The sequence below is a fragment of the Balaenoptera borealis genome, assembly GCF_965194805.1.
Source record: "Balaenoptera borealis genome assembly, chromosome: 2".
NCBI classification, from domain to species: Eukaryota; Metazoa; Chordata; class Mammalia; order Artiodactyla; family Balaenopteridae; genus Balaenoptera; species Balaenoptera borealis.
This window is the reverse complement of record NC_138867.1, coordinates 77755999-77778112: the sequence shown is the minus strand read 5'-3', so window position 1 is coordinate 77778112 and position 22114 is coordinate 77755999. Positions and strand designations below refer to the sequence as shown.

Here is a 22114-nt window from a genome sequence, read left to right as displayed (position 1 = left end):
TTTTACATTTCTGTTTGGTTTAACTTAAACCTTTTGATATCTTTAATTTTCTTTTTTTTTTTAATTTTTGAATTTTATTTGTTTATTTTTATACAGCAGGTTCTTATTAGTTATCTATTTTATACATATTAGTGTATACATGTCAATCCCAGTCTCCCAATTCATCCTACCACCACCACCACCCCACTACCCCCCCACCACTTTCCCCCCTTGGTGTCCATACGTTTGTTCTCTACATCTGTGTCTCTATTTCTGCCCTGCAAACTGGTTCATCTGTACCATTTTTCTAGGTTCCACATATATGCGTTAATATACGATATTTGTTTTTCTCTTTCTGACTTACTTCAGTCTGTATGACAGTCTCTAGATCCATCCACATCTCTACAAATGACCCAATTTTGTTCCTTTTTATGCCTGAGTAATATTCCATTGTGTATATGTACCACATCTTCTCTATCCATTCGTCTGTCGATGGGCATTTAGGTTGCTTCCATGACCTGGCTATTGTAAATAGTGCTGCAATGAACATTGGGGTGCATGTGTCTTTTTGAATTATGGTTTTCTCAGGGTATATGCCCAGTAGTGGGATAGCTGGGTCATATGGTCATTCTATTTTTAGTTTTTTTAAGGAACCTCCATACTGTTCTCCATGGTGGCTGTATCAATCTACATTCCCACCAACAGTGCAAGAGGGTTCCTTTTCTCCACACCCTCTCCAGTATTGATACCTTTAATTTTCTAACTTTTCTATTTGGTTAAACTTAATTGCAAATTTGAAAATAAATCAGAAAATAAATGTTGTGAAATTCTCCACTACACATTTCTCTTATGCATTTCTTTTTCTGTAAGTATAGTAATAGAAGTGTGTTCTTTCCTGTCATTTAAATTATTAAAGATATTGGAAATGTAAGTCAGAAATATTACCAATAAGACTTTCAGTTTTTTAATCACATAAATTATTGGGTGGAACTTTTTGTATATATATATATAACAGAAAAGTTTAATTTTTAACCCATTGTATCTTCCAGAGCTGAAGCATTATTAAGTAAAAAGAATTGTTGAACACTTGTTGAAATTTTTATTAATGAAAATTGGAAGTTTAAAATTGTAATATTTTAGTCAGCCAATGCCAATATGGCCCTATTATGAAATACTAATTATAAAATTCTATATTATAATTGGTATGGAAGCATAGCATTAACTACAGCTGATTTTTAAAGTTCCTCTAATGTTGTTCCTATAAGAATATATATAATAAAAGAGGATTTGAAGATTCCTAATTTTATTCAAAATATAAAAGATAAAAGAATCTATTATGATATAATAAATTTTTCTTGTCATCATTTTAATTTCCTACCAGTGAAGAAAAATTAAGGTAAAAAATATGATTATTTTGAAAATTATGATTACTCATGCTTTACATAGAATGCTGAGGTATGTTTCTACATAGGTTCATAAACTATATTTTTTAATTATTTGAAAATTATCATTTGGTGAATTGCTATTTTTGAATTTATGATCATTTCATAAAAATTTCCATAACTCACTATATTTTTACTTACCTTCCTTAATAAAATACCATAATACCAATTTGCCCTGATATATGAATATGAATATATTATATGAATATGATATATGAATTTTCAAATAATTTACTGTTTTGTCTTAGAATTTTTATTTTCTTCAGGAAGCTGTGTCACATCACAGAACAGAGATGCATCAGCCAAGTTTAGGTTACAGCAGAATACAAAATCAGTTAATTTAGGAACATTACAATTTTGCTCAAAGTAAATAGATTTTCATTTTAATTATTACATAAATTTTAAATGCATTTTCATAAGTGTACTTATTTTCTGTAATTTTTATGTCCTCTCAAAAAGTTTATGCTTACTTGTAAAGTACTTTCAACATGATAGTTTTATATGTGCTAAATACAGTTTAGTTTATAACAGAAGAAAAGATCCATATGGTTAAAAATATGTGTAAGTTGCTCTGGAGTCTTTAGGGCTGATATTGAGGTGTTTTCCCTTTTGTGAGAGAGAACTATGTGCGTTGGCTTTTACACCAAAATTTGAAGCACTTTCCACAAGTCCAAGTGCACTGATCTTTCTCAAGCTGCTTTATCTGAACTTTGGTATAAATCACTTGTTAAACGAATGCTTTCCATGTGCCAAGCACTGTACTAAGTGCATCCCTTTCCTTATTATCCCAATTTGATAAACAAAGAAAGAAGCTTAGAAAGATTAACTTGCCTTGGGTCACTTGCACAAAGTCAGGATGCACATGTAGATCTTTATGTCTTTAAGACCCATGTTCTTAACCACCATACTATTGGGTCTTGTCTCAAAATGTAAAATTAAATTCTTTGTCACTTGTAAAAGAAATTTCAAACAGCACTGTTCAAGCAGGCTGCCTGAAAATCAGTTCCGTTCTGCTGTATCGAGTACCTGCCACAGGCACGGCATTTAGCAGCTACCGTGTTTAAGGTTTCTAAGCTAGACATGGTAAAGGGAAGAAAACTGAGTAACTGCTGTTAATGCTGTGTGAGAACTCCTAAACTAACTTTTAACAGAGCAATCATATTTTCCACTAATATTTAGCCCAATGACCAAATTTTATTTATTAAGGAAATACAGTTTGAGATTAGCAAAATAATAATAATTTATAAATACTTAATAAAATTTATAATTTATATTCCTATTTGAATAAAATCTAAATTGGCTTGAATGGGTTGTATATTGTCTTTAGTATATGTTTACACTCACCAAGTCTTCAATTTTTTTTTTTTTTTTTGGCTGCATTGGGTCTTCGTTGCTGCACGCAGGCTCTCTCTAGTTACGGCGAGCAGGGGCTGCTGTTCGTTGTGGTGTGCTGGCGTCTTATTGCAGTGGCTTCTCTTGTTGTGGAGCACAGGCTCTAGGCACGGGGGCTTCAGTAGTTGTGGCATGAGGGCTCTAGAGGGCAGGCTCAGTAGTTGTGGTGCATGGGCTTAGTTGCTCCACAGCATGTGGGATCTTCCCGGACCAGGGCTCAAACCCGTGTCCCCTGCGTTGGCAGGCGGATTCTTAACCACTGTGCCACTAGGGAAGCCCAAGTCTTTGATATTTTGCCTGAAACTCTAGACATTCCTTAAGTAACAAGAGTTAGCATTTATTGGGTCAGACATTGCAACACATTATTTCATTTAATCCTTCTAACCACCCAACAAGGTAGGTACCCTTATTTATCTCTATTATATAGTGAGAAAACTAAGGCATAGAGATATTAAGTAATTTGGTCAAGGTTACAAAGTAAAGCCAGGATATAAACTCAGGTCTGTCTGACTGCAATGCCCTGACTGTAACTGTGCTCTACTGCCTAAAAGAACAGGACGGAAATAGCTCATTCCATTAAGAACACTGTTGTGAATCCTCTGTATGCTAAATCTACTTTAGTGTTGTCATTGTTTTACTTTCCCCTGAACTATCCCACAGTCTTCTCATTCGAAGACTTCGTAATGCTTATTTTGTGATCTACTGAGATATATTAAGCAGACCTTGTATATACACGTCTCTTTTTTCCAGCCTTATTGAGATATAATTGACATATAACACTGTTTAACTTTAAGATGTACAACGTGTTGATTTGTACCCTTAATATTTGTACACTTAATACTTCAAAACGATTACCACCATAGTATTAGCTAATATCTCCATCATGTCACATAATTACCATTACTTTTGTGTGGTGAGAACACTTAAGATTTACTTTCTTAGCAACTTTCAAGTATGTAATACATTATTATTACTATAATCACAATGCTGTGCATTAGATCCCCAGAAATTATAAATCTTCTAACTGGAAATTTGTACCCTTTGACCAGTATCTCCTCATTTCCTCCATTCCCCATCCCCTGGTAACCACCGTAATACGCTGTTTCTATGAGTTTAGTTTTTTTAGATTTCACATATAACTGATATCATATAGTATTTGTCTATCTCTGTCTGACTGTCTGACTTATTTCACTTAGCATAATGCCTTCAAAGTCCATCCATGTTGTTGCAAATTGCAGGATTTCCTTCTTTCTCATGGCTGAATTATAGTCCATTTTACCTATCTCAATCTCCCATATTCTTTATCCATTCATTCATAAATGGACACTTAGGATGTTTCCTTATCTTGGCTATTGTGAATAATGCTGCAACAAACATGGGGGTGCAGATATCTCCTTGATATCTTGTTTTCATTTCCTTTAGATATATTCCAGAAGTGGGATTGCTGATGGTGGTTCTATTTTTAATTTTTTGTGGAACCTCCATACTGTTTTCTGCAATTGCTGTACCAATTTATATTCCCACCAACAGTGCACATGGGTTCCCTTTTCTCTACATCCTCACCAATGCTTGTTATCTCTTGCCTTTTTGATGATAGCCAGGTGTAAGGTGATATCTCATTGTGGTTTTGGTTTGCATTTCTCTGATGATTAGTGATCTTGAGCATCTTTTCATGTACCTGTTGGCCATCTGTATGTCTTCTTTGGAAAAATGTCTGTTGAGGTCCTCTGCCCATTATTTAATCGGATTTTGTTGTTGTTGTTGTTGTTGTTACTGAATTGTATGAGTTCTTTATGTATTTTGTATATTGATCCCTTACTAAATATATGGTTTGCAAATATTTTCTCCCTACCATAGATTTTTTCATTTTGTTGATAGTTTCTTTTGCTGTGCACAAGCTTTTCAGTTTGATATAGTCCCACTTATTAATTTTTGCTTTTGTTGCTTATGCCTTTGGTATTATATCCAAAAAATCATTGCCAAGACCAACATTAAGGAGCTTTTCCCCTATGCTTTCTTCTAGGAGTTTTATGGTTTCAGGTCTTAGGTTTAAGTCTTTTATCCATTTTGAGTTAATTTTTGTGTATGTTGTAAGATACAGTTCAGTTTCATTCTTCTTCATGTGTTATCCACTTTTCCCAACACCATTTATTTAACCCTTTCCCCAATGAGTATTCTTAGTTCCCTTGTCAAATATTAGTTGACCGTATATGCAAGGGTTTATTTCTGGGTTCTCAATTCTGTTCCATTGGTCTATGTGTCTATTTTTATGTTTTGATATTTGAAGAAAATGGTGAAATAATGTTATAATGTAAATATTATAGACTCTTTGTGATTTGGTGATATATTCTAGAAAAGAATAATATTATTTTTACAGATACTCTTTTAAGTGATTAAGTCATCGAGTTACTTTTACTTTTAAAATTGTATTTTCTTTGGATGTAAGAAAAGATATTGCTACTTTTCTCAGTGCTTGAAAAAGAGGATTGTTTATGTGTAGTAAATTTTAGTTAGATAAATTCTCTGTATTTTGATATGAAACGATGCAATTAGGAGATTTCAATCATAGGATAAATGTCATGGTCCCCTGTATATCTTACTCTGAATTTTTCTTGAGGTTATTGTTAGCTTGAAAGGGAAAGACTTGAGTGTATGATACATGCCTTTGAGTATTTGGAAGGTTTCTAAAGATCTCCAGTGGGTGAGAGGTTGAAACTTGGTGACCTCTACCCCTTCCCTCTCCCAGTTCCTTTATATTTTGTTTAAGGAAGATTGGGGGTAGGGGAAACAGAATCCCTCTGGGGATGAAAAGATCCTTTAGAGTAAAGAAGACCCTCAAGCCAAGATAAAGGCAGAATTTTGACTAAGGAGGCACAGATCACAATTGGAAAGTAGGCCAGTCAAAATCACCCTAATTTCTCTCCTACTCCTCAGGTAGCTCTGACTAGCTGAGTGATGATCTCAGGGAAATGTAAAGAAGTATATTGAGGCCAGCATGCAAAGTGTGTACAGAAAGAAGCATTTGTATGGTATTGTTACAGAAGAGACCAAGCCTCCTAGAATGATACCACATCTCTTGATCCTATTGTGCTCCTGAGACAGAGGTGAAGAGCTCCATTAGATCTCTGATGTCAGTCATGCTTGTTGTTTTCTAACCCCACACTAGTAGAAGCTGGAATTTCAAGTAATACAAAACAGTAACGGGGAAAAAAATTCCTAAGAGAAAGTTATATCTTTATTCAGTTATCACAAATTCCTTTAAAGTAATAGTACAATTTCAGGGTTTTTTGTTTTACCGTTGTTGAAAATACTAATAAATGATATTGTTGATTAGCTTTATTTCCCCACTGTTTTATCATACTTGCTATTCTTTAATGAAATACTGGTATATTCCTTGTTTACAAGTACTTGCTCTCAGAAGGAGAAAAGTACAGTTATCAGGGTCAAGGGTGCTCGTCTTGAATCTCCCACCCCCTTGTTTTTGTGACCTTAGATAAGTCACTTAACCTCTTCATATCGTTCTAATTGATAAAATGAAAGGGTTATATTAGATAATATCTAAGCTTTAACTTTAAACTTATTCTGACTCTGTGACGTGGAAATCATTCCACAACCAGATTTTTTATACCTACGATTTATCATTGGAAACTGTCACATTTATTTTCTTTGCTGACTGACAGTACAGATGTATTAGCTGGGTAAGTGTGTGACTTTGTATGCCACTGTAACAAATACAGAAACGTCCTTTAGATCTTCATCTGTGTGATTTTTCCTCCCCAAGTGAAACTCGAAAATAACAGTATGGAAAGTGCCCACTTCCTACAGTTGCATTTTTAATGAGGATGGGAGGGTGAAGAGGGGAGTCCGTGATTAAGCAAAAACAGGAAGTAGAGTCTCTCCTTCCAGCTGACATCTGAAGTGATTCCTAGAAATTCTTTTTTGGGCTTCCCCTTTGATCCTACAACCAACTGTTTTTGTTTTGTTTTATTTTTTGTTTCAATTTTTTTTTTCTAGTAGCATTTTAAATCAGATCATTGAAAATTAAGATCACAGGCAAGAACTGGAAATACAATATTATTTTGTATTGTTGATTGAAAAGAAATTCGTATGCCTTTTCTCTGGCATGTATTTAAAGTAGGCAAAGCAGGGATTTAAGACTTGTGTTTTTTCCTGGGGAAGAACCAGCTCATTTCTACAATGCTATAGACAGTAGGCATGGACGAAATACGTTTTCTCAAAAAGTGTCTCTGTATCCATACAAACCCTTCTGTAAGTAAGAACAAAATGAAAACCTCAGAATTAGGACTATAAAGCATGGAAGAGTGAGTGATCTTTTCCTAAGAGTCTGTGGGTAAGAATTTCATGAGCCATATGAAAACAATTGTACATGTTAAACTTATGTAAATAATTTTAGTATTTTTTTCAGCATGTGAAGGAAGTCAAACGTGATTTGGGTTGTGGCGTAATTGATTCTAAAGCCTTCCCTCCTGCAAGTTCGGTTACATGGCATGTTCAGAGCCTTCTTGAGGCTTCTCCTAGAATGTGCTAGGGCATCCATGCCATCAGTAGAGAGAACGGGCTTGTCTTCCCTTTTTCTGAGCCTGGAGGATGTTCTCTACTCAGTCTAATTCCTTTCTGTACTGTCTGTCTCTCTACAGTAGAAGTACACAGGGTGATCCATCAAGGTGAGGGTGAAAATTAGAACTATTTAGTTTTATTTCATCCTTTATATAAGAGGCAGGACAGGACAAATTTTTCATGCCATTTAAGATAGTGTTTTCTGTGTTAAAAGTCATTCCCAGCCATTCTGATTCTTGAGTTTTGGTAAGGCACAAATAGCTTAGGCTCTATTTTGCACTAAAAACCTGAATAAAGTATATACTTTGCAAAGGATACTACTCAGAACATGAATTCACCATTAATTTTTTGTTAATATTTTCTCATTGATCATCTTCAGTTTTCCTTGTTATCTATTTACAAATATATAAAATCAGTTATATAATAGATACTGTTTTTTAGGTCCTTTTAATTTGCCATGCACCATGCTAAGCACTTTATGCACTGATACACCATTTGATTCTTACAAACATCTCTGAAAATTTGGATATTATCCCTACTTTATAGTTGCAGAAACTGAGGTTGGATAAGTTAAAGAGCTTTCCCAAAGTCCCACTGCTAGGATGTACCTTGACTGGGATTCAAATCCATTTCTGAATTATGACCAAGCCTATTCTCTTAAATACTGTCTTTCTTTCTCTTGCTAAATGAAATCCCTTGCAAGATCAGGAACCCTTTTATAATTTGAAGAGTAATTCCCATGAGCCACAGATCCTGATTTTTGTGTTGGACTTTCTGGAATTGTAACACATATACTTATTCTCTACATATAAAATTAAACAAACTTGGATTTTGGAAGCAACTATGATAGTAATAGAGTGCAAAGCTACATCACTGGATTTTCTGCTTGGGAAAAATTTGGAAAGGAAAAAAAAAAATCCAAGACTTTCCATCTAACACATGAAAAGGAAAATAATAATGTTAATTTTTTACTTAATATAAACAAATATCTAGAGGAGGCTCTCATTTTATTCCTAGAGAAGCAGGTAATCTGCTTACATATAAGACTTTTGCCAGAGTTAAGCTATAAGTAATTAAGTTACTGAAATAGTTGAAGCAATTATTGCTAGGTTTAAGATCCTTTTTACGATTAATTAATAATAATCCCACATGTTAGTGATATGTTTGCAAGATGCTTCCACATTTTGGGGTTTTTTATTTAATTTATATTTGCTCCACCACCAGTCTGAAATTAGGCAGTGCAGCAACTCCAGTTCTTGTTTTATGGGTGACAAAAACTACGGCATTTTGGCTGATTAACAAATCAAGTTGGAGACGGAACTAAGAGTAGAAGTATCTTCCCACTATACCTCAGTGCCTCATAAGAAAATAAACGAAAAGTCTCACACTAGAATTTTTTCCCTAAGGAGTTGATGGCGTATTTAAATTCTTCCTACTAAAGGTTGTATCATCTGTGAAAATTATTTATTTGATTAAAAACTGTGAGAAAAATGACTGGATGTGTATGAGGGGAGGGTGTACGTTACGTGGTTGGGTAGATATGTAGTATTATGCATATGCGCACGTATCTTTATTTACCTAAAATGTTTTTCTGCTGCATGGCTCTATTTTTCTGACCCCATTATTCACCATTAAATGTTCAGAGGCCTCTGAATCTTTGTTTTAAAGACACTAAAGCAACAAAGGTGGAAAGTATATTCCCTAAAAGATAAAGTGGATGTAGTTTAGTTTGGGTAATATTTTTGCTTCCGTGCAGCAACAATTAGCAAACGCTAAATTGCCCTCAATTATCGACTCCTTAGAACACCTGTGTGTTCTTCCTAAAGGTGGAAAGAATATTTTACCAGCCACATTCTCTAGTTATGACATTCAAAAACTAAGGATGGTAGATAAAAATGACTTACTGGTTTCTCATGAGGGGTCATAAGTCAGCTTGAGATTTATATTCCTTATTAACCATTCAGTAACAGTTTTAAAAATTAAAAAGAAGATTAAAATACTGAGATTTTAAAACCCTTATTTTTTAACTTGGAAAAAAAAATTGTCTAGTTAAAAATATAAGTAACAAATTAAGAGAAGAATGAAAATAATTGTAAACAAATTATTGAAAAGAAGTTCAGAATAAAATTATTCTAAAAGTAAACAAATTTATTTTGCAACTATTCTATGTTGAGCAAAGAATGTGGATGAGTAATACGCTGGAAGCAGTTTTAAGCCAGAAATTCAAAATCTGTAGAAAGTGATTTGGTAAGTCACTAATGCAACCTTTCTAAAATTTTTCTGACTTCTGCTTTCCCCTGCTAAAGTTATTTATGTCATTCGATGTCTTGATTTATGAACACAGTGATAAATGTGAATGCTTAGCTCTGTTGTTTTATGTAAAAATGTTTACAGGTTTTTGCTTTTACAGATCATGAATCCCTGAATTCTTGTTTAGCATATGGGCATTTTCCAGTAGACTATTATAACCTTGAATGTTGTTTAATTAACATATTTTTTTCTTAGGTTCTCAGAAAATGTAATACGTGACTTCTGGTTACTATGCTATCAATCAGTTATTAGTATCAAACTTGTTTTCATAAATGTTCAAGAAGAAAAGTTTAATAAGCAAAAAGACATTGGTAAGATTCCTTTAAAAATGTACTCTTTCTAACAGAAGACTGAAAATTGTAATGGTTCTTCCTGCACCTCAACATTCTTTGTTATGAAAATCAACTCGGCAGATATACATTACGTTATAACATTTTCAATGTCATTATTTATATATAAGTATGAAAATCTTTGACCATCAGTGTCACATCTATGAAGTCAAATATTTGTTATAAAACATACTTTCTGCCTCAAAGTAGCTGTCATTTAACATCTCTACCTTTATTTAGTTATTTTTTAACCGAGGGGAAATCTGTGTCTCATACACCTGGGACTGTTAAAATTCTTTGTTTAAATTGGCATTTTTCTGAGTATGGACTGATCTCTCTGCACAGGGATTTATAGAGGAGAAACTGCTGGTAGCTTTGAGAGTTAGACCAATCCCTTCCTCACGTGTGGAAATAAGAAAATAATCCTTAGCTTTGGGTAAAATGTTTAAAAGTTATAATGGATTTCCAGTCAAGGTCTTTTGCCTCTGTCATTCTTAAAATTTAATGTCTATTCCTTTGTTTAATACATATATTTTTAGTTTGCTTCTAGTTTTACCAGAACACTCATAAGCACTTTGATGGTTGGGCTATCTAAACGGAGATCTAAAATTGCGCTTGTAAGGAAGTAAAAAGTTACTTAAAATTAAGTACAGTATGTTGCTTCAATCAAAAGCCAAACCTATCACTGTTTGTTTTTGCAACTTCTTTTCAACATTGAGTAAGAACAGAAAACCCTTGTCTATTATTTAGAAAAATGTAGCTTATCTTGTTACCTGTTTAATCTTTTCCATAATAGAATCATAGGAAGTACCAAGTTAGCAGGTAAGTGCCAGTGAGAGATGAAAATCTATTAAGGCCTTTGGAATTATGATGCCAGTGATATATGAAAAACTAAATAATTTGAAGTTTTGATATTTTTGATTGCTGTGACATGGTCAGACTGAACTGATTTTAGAATATCTGGCATTATATTGTTTGTCCTCCAAGGTAAAAATTATTTTAAGTTTAAAATTCAGTATTAGCATTTCCATTAGCAAAAAGCACACAGTACTAATCATTGTAGTAATTATTGGAGTAGACACCCAGGTTTGCGAAATAACCTATGCTGAAAAGAAGAGAAATACCCTCCAAATTTTATGATGATCATTGTGAAAGAAAGTTATATTGTAAAATTGTTTTATAGTGCCTTCCTATATCTTTTTTCCAAACTGTACTGAAATCAATTATTATCATCTTTGTTAATGTTCTTTTAGTAGCACAATAAAATAGTAATCCTTCAGCTATTTGAAGAGTGTGTACTTTTAATGGATATTTTTCTTATAATTTTTCTTAGTCATGGTTACAAAAACCATAAAGTTCCCAGTTATTGGTATATGGTATATGGGTCTAGTATATGGTATTGGTTATTGGTATACCATATTGGTATATGGGTTATTGGTATATGGGTCTAGTTAGTAGAGCCTGAACCTCGAAGAGCAATGGGAAGATGTAGCAATTACAGCCTCTTTAAGATTTAATAGCTAAGATCTAATGTGGAATCAGTATGTAAAAATGAGAAAAATCCTTGTTCAACTTTATAGACAAGATATTACTGCACAGATTTTGCTGAAGCTTTATGTTCACTGAGTCCCTCTAAAGAGACTTGTATTGTCTTTATAGAGCTTGAACAGTTGGCCTCAATATCTCATTATTTAGATGAAGCATATGCAAATTTGTACAAGCTCTCTGTTTATTGATAAGTGATAATCTCATGTTTTGCATTGTTTCTGTGACATACAGACAACAAAATATAAGTCCTTTATATTTCTATGAAAGGTACTCATAGGGATTAGAGTTACAGAAAAATACATACTTTCTTGCCATTTATGAGTATATCTAAAAACAGAATTGCTTAATACTAAATTTGGTGAAGATCACTCAGTCATGCACCAATGTGAGTTTTCGTTAAATTTTAATCATGTGCCAAGGTTTCTAAGACACAAAAAGGAAACCAGAAATCAGGAGGATGTTTAAAAACATTAAATACACTGCTATGGTTTGCATCCTTGTGGTTTTTTCCCTACTATCCTGATAGTTCTTTAAGGTTCTGTCATTTTCAATCAACAGAGAGTACATGTGATCAGTATATCTGATAAACTTGTCAATGCCTCTTTAAAGCAGGATTCCCCAACCTATTCAATTCAGATCCCCATGCTTCATTTCAAGTATCATCTTGATAAGACAGAGCTATGTCACAGGCATTTGTGTATAGCCAGCTCAGTCTACAACTAATTTGTGCAGGAAAAAATTAAATCAGGAGGTAAATTATTTCATGATTGCTCATTCCCAACAGAGTTGGGCATCATTCTGAAGAAAATATCAAATAATTGGTTTCAGGCCGTGTCAGACACATGCAATTCCCTTCTCTAATGGCTGTGTGTGGTAGCACCAGGCCTCAGGGGTCAGCAAAGAACTGGAAATAGCTTAGTGCCAGGCATGGCAATAGAGAGACGGAGCACATAGGAAATGAAGTGGCAATAAGTGCAATCCATAGGGGAAATGTGCTTCACTTGGAGTTTAATATATCGGTTCAGAATCTGGCAGGAAGCCATGCAACAATTGTTTACCTTTTTGTCAGCATCTGCATCTGTTCTGTTTTGTAAACAGCACTTAACTCTCAGTCGGTAAATGCTGAAATCAATAACAACTGTTAAGGGATTTCCTCCCCCCCCCCCCTTTTTTTTATATTCTATAACAAATGCACACTACAAACAATGTTTGCCTTAGATTAACAAGGAACAGACATTAACAGGGTCAAAGGGATTTGGTTGGGAACATTTTATGGCTTCTTGGGTTTACAGTAATTATATCTGTGTGATTTGAATGTATTTTGTAACCTATCCAAATTAAACTGTTAAAAAAATGCTAGCAAGCAGTAATGAAGATGATTTTTTATAATTATCTTAAGTACTGTGTATAGAAAACTGCTGGCACTGTTTGTAATAATTTAGTTCTGTGCAATATTGTGTATTACAGCTGCTATGCAGAAATATTAAGTTGCCTTTTGCAGTTTTAGGAAATTAGTGATTATAACCATCAGTACTAATTATTTTAAACATACAGTTATTAAAAAAAAATTACACACCACAGTGAGACATAAAAAAGGTTCAATCTGTGACTCGTGCCTATAAAACTAAATATGTCATTAGTAAATGCAAAAAACAGGAAAACACTACTTGTAAGTTCACTGTCTTCAGGGACTGAGTAGATGAATGCTGTCAAATGCAGGATTGTTAACACTAGTTATGGCATCACTGAAAAGTGAATATCACCAAGATCAGAGGAACACATTATTGCCAATGGGATTTATGCCTGCCTATCTCCACTCACTACTTAAAAATTTTACTCCTTAAAATTTCCCCATACACAATTGCTTAGTTGCCTTGTTTTCACTTTATTTAACTACTTCATATCTGATTTAAACCATACCTAATTTTTTCTTCTGTTTTTACTTATATAATAAACATTAAATCTTACGCTTTCCCATTAATTTTTGTCAAATGTATGACTTTTTTTAATCTTTCACTGGATTACCATAAGCCACAAATAAAATTTGGAATTATTTGATCAGGTCACCTAGTCAAGATGTCTTTTCAAAATTTTATGTCTAAGTGTTTGGTGTGAATATTTCAATTTCCTTGACAGTTATTTTGCTACTTCACTTAGCTAAATTGTTTTGGCCAACATTTTTTGAAAGTTTGTTGTATTTTTTTATTAAATAGATTTAATTAGAAATAAGAATTTGGAAACTTGAACAAGAATATCTTTCATACTTTTATCAATACTGGAAAGTACTTTGGCTTCATTTTCTTCACTTCGTATTATTTATTTGGCATTCTGTCTGTCACCTATGTAAGACATTAATTAATATACGGTAATATACATACAACCACAAGTTATATGTGACTGTATAATATAAATTCATTTTTATCACCTAGAATATCTAGATTTTTATTTTTCATTATCCTCAGAATCACAATCCAGATTTCATAAATTTGCACTTCAAAATGTTTATTTGAATGAAGTATAACATGTGTTTAGGCTTAGAAACTAGAGAAGAGTTGCCTTCTGTAAGTGTACGTTCTGTCCAGAGATAGAGAACCTACTTCATTAATCCATCCCCTTATGATATTTATATGATTCAGTAAAAATGAACTAACACTTAACACTGCTGCAAGCTCTGATCTATAAATGTAAAGAAAAAAAATTTTTGATAGAAATTTTCATCTCCAGATTAGAATCTGCTATTGAAAACCATAGATGATGTTTAGACATAATTTAGAAGTCAACTGTCACCTTTTCTAATTACTTCCTTTATCAAGGAAAAATTGTCACATGGTTCCATGTCTCTCTCTCTTATATTTAAAGAATATAAAAGTGAAAGACTTTAGCTTCTATTGTTTGTGCTTTGTGTCTTTAACATCTACTTGATAGGAATTACTTTCTCACTTTTGCCATTTCATGTTAAATATTTTATATCACATCCTACTCAGTTAGTATGCAAGTTTAAAAAGATTATGATTGAAATTTTCATACTAAAGGTCAAAATGTTCAAAGTTTTATTGTTCCTAAAATAATCAAAGTGGCTATCTTGCATTTATGTTAGCATTAAAGTTAACTGTCTCTAGGAAAGTTTGAAAAATTGTAGTGGTTATTATGTTCTGATGGAATATGTAAGGCACTCATGGGGTGATGGGTATTGTCTATGAATCATTAGCTAATTAAAAAAAATTGATTGTTAAAGGTAGCCCTTTGTTGTATTAGATGAAGGCAATAATCATTATTCCCTAAGCAAAGGGAAAATTAAGTGCTAATTAACAAGTTATGAAGTGCACAATAGTAGTTAGAGAATAAGCAGCATTTTCCCACTGGTAGCAAATGGTATCTGGGAACAATAGAGTCAACAAATTGATTGCTGATAACTAATTGTATTTTTCAAATTCCCCAAAGTAATGTTAAATGTCATGAGGTTACTCAACACCATAGCAAAGTTTCTGTATTGAAATCTTAACTTGTAATAAAATTTGGGTATTGTGCTTTTAAAATTATTATTTTAGAATTTATCCTATACATGATTATTTACTTACATGTAGTATGTTTATTGTTAATTTGACATTTTCTTTTAAGAACTTGAAGCCTCAATTCAGTTATAGTTTTATTTCCTTGTTTTTTATGTAAGATAAGTCTTTGGGAAAAAAAGATATATGTGGCCTTCTTTATATTAATTTTAAAATAGTTTGATATTAGCTTTCATAGTCATCAAACAAGAATTGCTAAGTTATCTATGTTAGCAGTTTGAAGCATCTCATCTTTATTGATGATGTGGTAGAGTTGACATATTTTATGTTGTTAGCTATTATGCCATAACTTAGGTTTGATCTTGAAAATTGGCTTTTAAGGTATTTTAATTCAGTATCTCCATGAAATAAAGGATTGAATACTGAGATTAACTTTTTGATATCACATAGACATAATTCTAAATGTTAACTTTGAGTTTTAATAAATATAAGAGAATTCTAAAAAGGCAGCCTCTGTTAATATAATTTTTGATTTCTCAGGGAAAGAACAGATTCGTACTTTTGTTTTTTCAATAGTTAGAATTTATACACACTAAGATAAAATCTGGTCTCCATATTGAATCACTCACAAAAATAAGATTGCTCATCTAATATCACTTGGGAATCACTCATGCCACTTTGTGATAAAAACAAAGGGGCACAGCTGCTTCCCCAATTTATCACAAGCCTTTTGGAGCCTTCTAGCCTCCAAGTGAATTCCAAACATATAAGTCTCACTTTGGCAAACTGAGAATCTTGGCTCTCCAAACAACTGTAAATGGCTGCTTTCCTATCCTCTTGCTTGGTATGAGTGAAGGCAAACTCAGATGATGACTAAAGAGAGGGACTTTACAACTTTCACTCCAGCTTATTGTCCATTGTCCCTCTACCCATTTGAGATGAGGACCACAGGAAAACCCTTAGCCATGTGGGAAATTCCCATTTATTGCTCAAATTTACCTATTTTCTGTTACTTGTAACCAAAAACTTTGGAGAAATATGATCTTATCAATAAATGCCTTATTTAAGTTATATTAAGGGCTCTGATAATACTATTTTTATATCATTGGTTAAAAGCAGAATGATTCATAAGCTGATCTAATTGAGGCTCTTTCTCCCTTAGGTCCCTTTGAATTTTAGGTACATGTTTGATAATCATAATCCTTGCAGGCTAGAATCACAGGCATCTTCCACAGCATGTCCTTGCAGTGCCCTACCACTTTGGACTAATGGTGAGGAAGTCTGGCTCTGAGATATCTAACTTCCTGGAAGATGCCAAAGGTTGCAAAAGGCAGAGTGGACTATTCCTCATTAGGAAGATATCCATATTTGCTTCTCAAGTGGCAGGGCTTTCCTACAGAACCCTTAGGAGAAATCAGAGAGGTTCTTGAATTGGTCTTCTCTAAAGACAACCGAGAAGGGGAAGAGGAATGCTTACGGCATGAGCAAGATCTTAGAAGAGGGAATGAGCTTGTCACATAATGGAGAAGCAGTGTGGGTGCTGTGGAAGAGGTGGAGCAGAGGTGAGAGACTCCCATTAACAAGCTTAGAACAAGGTGAGAACATGCATCCTCATTCACAGGGCAGTGGGGTCTCACGAGGGGCCTTCCCAGTGAAAGAAGAAGGCTAAGTTCCTGCCTTCATGAGAGGGGAGGTGGGACCAGAGGAGAGGTGACTCCACAGCCAATAGGAAGACCAGAGCATTTCTGGCCTAGATTTACATTGTGGGAATGGGAAGAAAGAGAAAAACCGAGATTTTGAAAATATATTAAAGTACTTTTACTTTTTGTTCAGTCTTTAGTGTGCCTTTAAACACGTTAAAGCTATGCTAAATTATATATTTCATAAACATTTGAATCTGAAATTTTTTTCTAGGTCATATTTATAGATTTTGTGATATCAAATATTTAAGATAGGAAATAAGATGAAAATGTCTTTATTACTTAGGTAATCTTTCAGAGTAATAAATTTTAATTATTAAAAAAAATTAAAACCTCAGATATATGTTAAGGAGAGAGTTAAGAACTCATTTCCTTCCCTCAAATCCTGATTCCACAGGATCACCACGCTTATTCTTATACTTTGTTGAATATTGTAGAATTTTTTGTATGCACATATAAGAATTAACATACAAATTTGTATTTTTTAATGAGATCAAACTAGACCTACTATTCTGCAATGTGCTTTTTTCCAATTAATATTTCATGATCTCCTCCCATGTCAATGCAATCTGTTCTGACATTCTTTTCAGTAACACCATGATATTCCGTTATATAGATGCAGCATAATTTATTTGCATGTGGCTAAATTTAAATTGATCTTATTAGATTGTTGACTCACTGGATTTAGAAATGTCTTAATTTTTTCCTTCCAAAAGCAGTACATGCCCACTATTTCATAAATACACATGTAAATGTGTGTGTGTGTGTGTATGTACGTATTTGAAGTATATAAAGTAAAAAGTGTTAGGTCTCTTTCACCCTCTCTACCCTTAATCCTACCATCCTAAAGTGATCCCTGTTAATAGCTCGGTGTGTACCCTTCTACACTTACACACCTGCCTTTACTGTGTATGTACATTCTACAAATTCCTCTGCAAATTTTTTTTTTTTGCTATGTCATGGACCTCTTTTGTATCAATCAATATGTATGAAATGCATTATTCTTTTTATAAGCGGCAAGCTATCGTATCATTATTTGATTATTTAATTATTTAATTAACTAGCTCCTGTTGACAGGTGTTAGGATTTCTCCCAGTTTCTTTTCTTTGTATGCTTCTGTGTATATCTTTGAAAGCTTTGTTCCTAGAAGAGTTATTCCTGGGCCAAAGAATAAGCTAATTTAAATTTTGATGTGTAAATTCAAATTGCCCTCCAAAACCAATATAGTCAGTTGGTTTTAACTACACAAATTCAGAAGCATGAATACCTGGATTGATGCATGTTTTCATTTAGACATCAATTCATTAATTATGATTTTGTGTGTGTGTTAAAATTCCTGTGCTTGGCTGCCTCCTTCTGGATTATCAAGGCTATTGCTGTCTTGTCAGCTATCCTCTCACTGCTGCAAAAAAACAAAAAAGGCCTGGGGGTGAGGGCAGGGCACTTAATGCTCGATGCCTTATAGCTGTTAGGAGCTTTGGAGCCAGACTTGCTTTGCACTCCAGTTTTGCCACTTGGCATCTTTGAGGCCTTGGATAGGTTGCTTATCTTTTGTGAGTGTCAGTCATTTAATCTCTAAGATGGAGATGATAATAACAAGACCTTCCTCATAGTGTCTAAGTATTAATATAGATATTATACATAGTGTCTGGCACAAACTAAGTGCTTTGTTATTATCATTATTTAAAACATATGTAGCATTAATCTGACAGAGTGACTTGCCATCGTATGTTAATATGGTGTTCCTAAACACCAATATATGACAAAAGGCTGCATGTTTGTTATTTTTAAATCAATTTCTCATTGAATACTTCATTTTATCTTTAAAATGCTTCATATAATGACATCTGGAAGAGCTATACTAACTTTTTTCAGTTTAGAAATGAACAATAGTAATGAAATAAGACTAACTTAAAATAATAGATATATCTGGATATCTCCTTTGTTTATCATCTTGACTCTGACTGCCACTATGTGTGAATGACTACCTGATCTAAATCCAGCACTGATTCCCCCCCAGAGCTCTGTACCTGTAGAGCTTAATGTCTGTTCATCAGGTCCCTCGGATATTCCACAGGCACTCCACACACAGCATGGACACAGCGGAACTCCTCGCCAATTCCCCTGATCCCGGTCCTCTTCCCCAATCCAAGTTAATGCCACTAAGGATCACTCAAGCGGAAACTATGGCTCATTCTCCCCTTCCACCCCCTCCCCCGCCATCAAAGCAATTACCAAGATTCTATATTTTGCCTCATCACCTAAATATTTTCAAGTCTATCTCTCCCTCTCCATTTCTGTCATCAAGGAACAATTTAGACCTTTATCATCTCTCATTTGGACTGTTAAAATAGTTTTGTTTCGCTTTTTAATTGGATTTCTTACCCTTATTCTTATTTTCCTCTAAAACATCTGCTGAGCACTCGCCACTCCCCTGTTTAAAGCTCTTCAGGGGCTCCTCACCACTGTCAGGAATAAAGCCCCAGCTACTTAGTATTAGAAAGCAAGCCTTCCTTGACCTGGCACCTGCCTCCTTCAGCCTCATCTCATGACTCTCTTTACCTCATATTTTTCACTCTCTAGTAACACACTGAACTGACAGAAACCCCTGCTCATGCTCTGTTGCCTCCCATCTCCTACCCTCTTCCTCTTCTTCTTTGCCTAATTCCCACTGATCCTTTATGACGGCTCATGTGTGATTTCTTCCAGGAAGTTTTCTCTGGGCTAGAGCCCCTAATCCATGCTCCCACCGCATCTCCATATGCCTTCCTCAAAGCTCTTAGCGTATTCTATTAAAATATCTAATTAGGGGTCTGTCTCCCCATATGGATACTAAGCACCTCAAGGGCAAGTATTATTTATTTTCCCTAGCACCCAAGCCACTGCCTAACACGCGATAGGAGTTCAATGAATATTTTTTTAACCAAATCATTTTCTTGAAATAAATCAGTATCTAGAGGTATATTGTAGTAGCCAACTAATCAACTTATTAATTGAGCCCCTACTATTTAAGCAATATTGTGCTAGGATTAATGGGAATTCCAAAAGGCATAAGACCCTTACTTCCCATCTATATTGAGAAATCAAATATGAATATATGAAAAGCTGCTTGGGAGTTATGCAGACAAGCAGTTGCAGAGTTCTGAGAAAGTGATTCCAGCTGGTGGGGGTCGCTTTTGACTTCTGTCCAGGATGAACAAGATGAAATGGAAGTGTGTTGGTTGTAGAGTAGGCAGGATCTGGAGAGGCAGGAAGACAGTGTTCACTTCCTGGTGCTTTCCTGTAATGCAAAGTAGGGAATGTATACAGGATGGAGGGTTTATCTGGAAGGCACAACAGAAAGAAACCTGGGCCTTGTTTCTCAGTCCTCCTGGCTTCTCCCATCTCATCACTCAACCCGGAGATTTCTGACAAGATGGCTTATTCTGTAGCTCAGTCCTACTCTGCTACCCACCCACACCCCCAGCTCAACTCTGAAACAATCAATAATATTTCTTTTGAGAAAAGCTACTTTCCTCCAAGTAATTTTTTTCAGAAGTTTGAAATCAATTTAAAGCCTAAATTATATTTGATGTCTTCAAGTGCCTTTGAAACCAACTGAACACGTCTTGGTACTCAGTAGAGCGTAGGTTCTGTCTCGGTGCAGAAAGGATTCAGCGAGAGGCAGAGCGACAGGTAAGGAAAGAGTTTATTAGTACAGGACCCTTGTGAGAGATACAAGTGGGCGGGCAAGAGAGTGCCGCACCAAGAACTTAGCGGGCTACAGTCTTATAATCAAAGGAAAAGTGGGGAGAGGAGAAGACCAGCTTCTTCCTCATTCTTGAGTAGACGTCACGCTTCCAGCATCAGCTTCTCCTCCACATCAGGTGGGGGAGTTTTCTTGTCCCTACCTGGTCAAACTGGGACTGTCATGGCACAATGGAAATGAGCAAAAAGGCAGTAACATATACTAAAATATGGTAAATCATCTTAGGTTTCAGTGTAATGGCACCTTTCCCTATGTTTTTGTTATTAGTGTGCTCAGAGAAGCGTGTCCTAGGAATTACTAACTTACCTTACTGGTCAGGATGTGGGTCTCAGTCCACCATTGTTGTATTGTTTGGGGGCATGTCTCATGCTTCTGTTGCATGGTTTTGTGGCTAAGCAAACCTGCTTTCTTGAGTGATCGTTAACTTATAGGGTTCTCGCATACTTTTTCCTTTACTTATGATCCCTTACTGGGATTAACTATTTAATCACCTACTTTGTCCCTTTTACTCTGTCCCTATTACGTTCAAATCTAGGAGGTGAAAAAGACTAACCTACAAAGCAATATGAGAGGAAAAAAATCTTATCATGTCAAATTAATCACCAAGTAATTTGTGTAAAACTTTAAGTATATAAGAAATTCAGAGAAGGGAGATTTTAGTGTAAGAAAGAGCAAGCTAGAAACACTTTTTGGACTTGAGTTTGGCCTTGAAGGGTATGTAGGCCTTGTGTAGGCAGAGGTTAAGGGAAAGAGCTTCCCTTGCAGTTCAGACAGCAACGTGGTGGAGATTTACTGTGACTTGTTGGAGACCATGAAGAGACCTGTGACTGGCACATAGGAACTAGTCTATAGATTACTGGTGAAAGCATTAGCCAGGACTCTGAGCTTGTGGGTGTTCTTCCATTGTTCTTCCATTCCTCGTCTCTGCTTCATATGCGAAAAGCGGGGGGGCGGGGCACTGATTAAAGAAGAATGTGGTAGTTCACACAATAGAAGAAAGCGCTAAACAATTAAACCTCTGGAAGGACAGAAACTGGAGGATTTCTGGAGACCTGAGCAAATGGAGCTTAGCTTTCAAGCTGTATTTCATCACTTGTCTTGGTTTCTCCCCATGTGATGACTTCATTCTCAGACCAGTTTTTCCACTCCATAAAGTAGGTGATCCCTGGCCGCTAGCTTCTTGCTTACATCCTAACAACTCCCTGGTACCTCTGTTCAAAACGTCTCAGAGAAGGCCTCTGAACAGGCAAGGGATCAACTCGTTAGTAGAAGGGGGAAAAGGGTGCTGGGCAGACAAGAACTAAGGTGTCAAATAAATGGATGACTGAATGCATGACGTGATACCTAGCATAAGGGCAGATTACATACAGAGTCTTGAAAACTTGTCTTTGATGTTTAAGTTATGACATGGTTGTTGTTAAACGTTTTTGAGCAGAAAAGTAACTTGAGAAAAGTGTTTAAGAAATAGAACTTGTCCAGTGATGTGTAAGATTACCTGAATGGGAGGAGAATATAAGGAAACTGCCTAGAGGACCATTTTCTCTCAGATCTAAGTGTGAATTTTGATGAGAGTTTATCC

General features: G+C 34.8%; 1 protein-coding gene across 3 annotated transcripts in view; it reads left to right on the top strand.

Moving 5' to 3' along the window:
- KIAA0825 overlaps positions 1 to 22114 on the top strand; it is a 366826-nt gene that overhangs the window by 80421 nt on the left and 264291 nt on the right. The window lies entirely within an intron of this gene.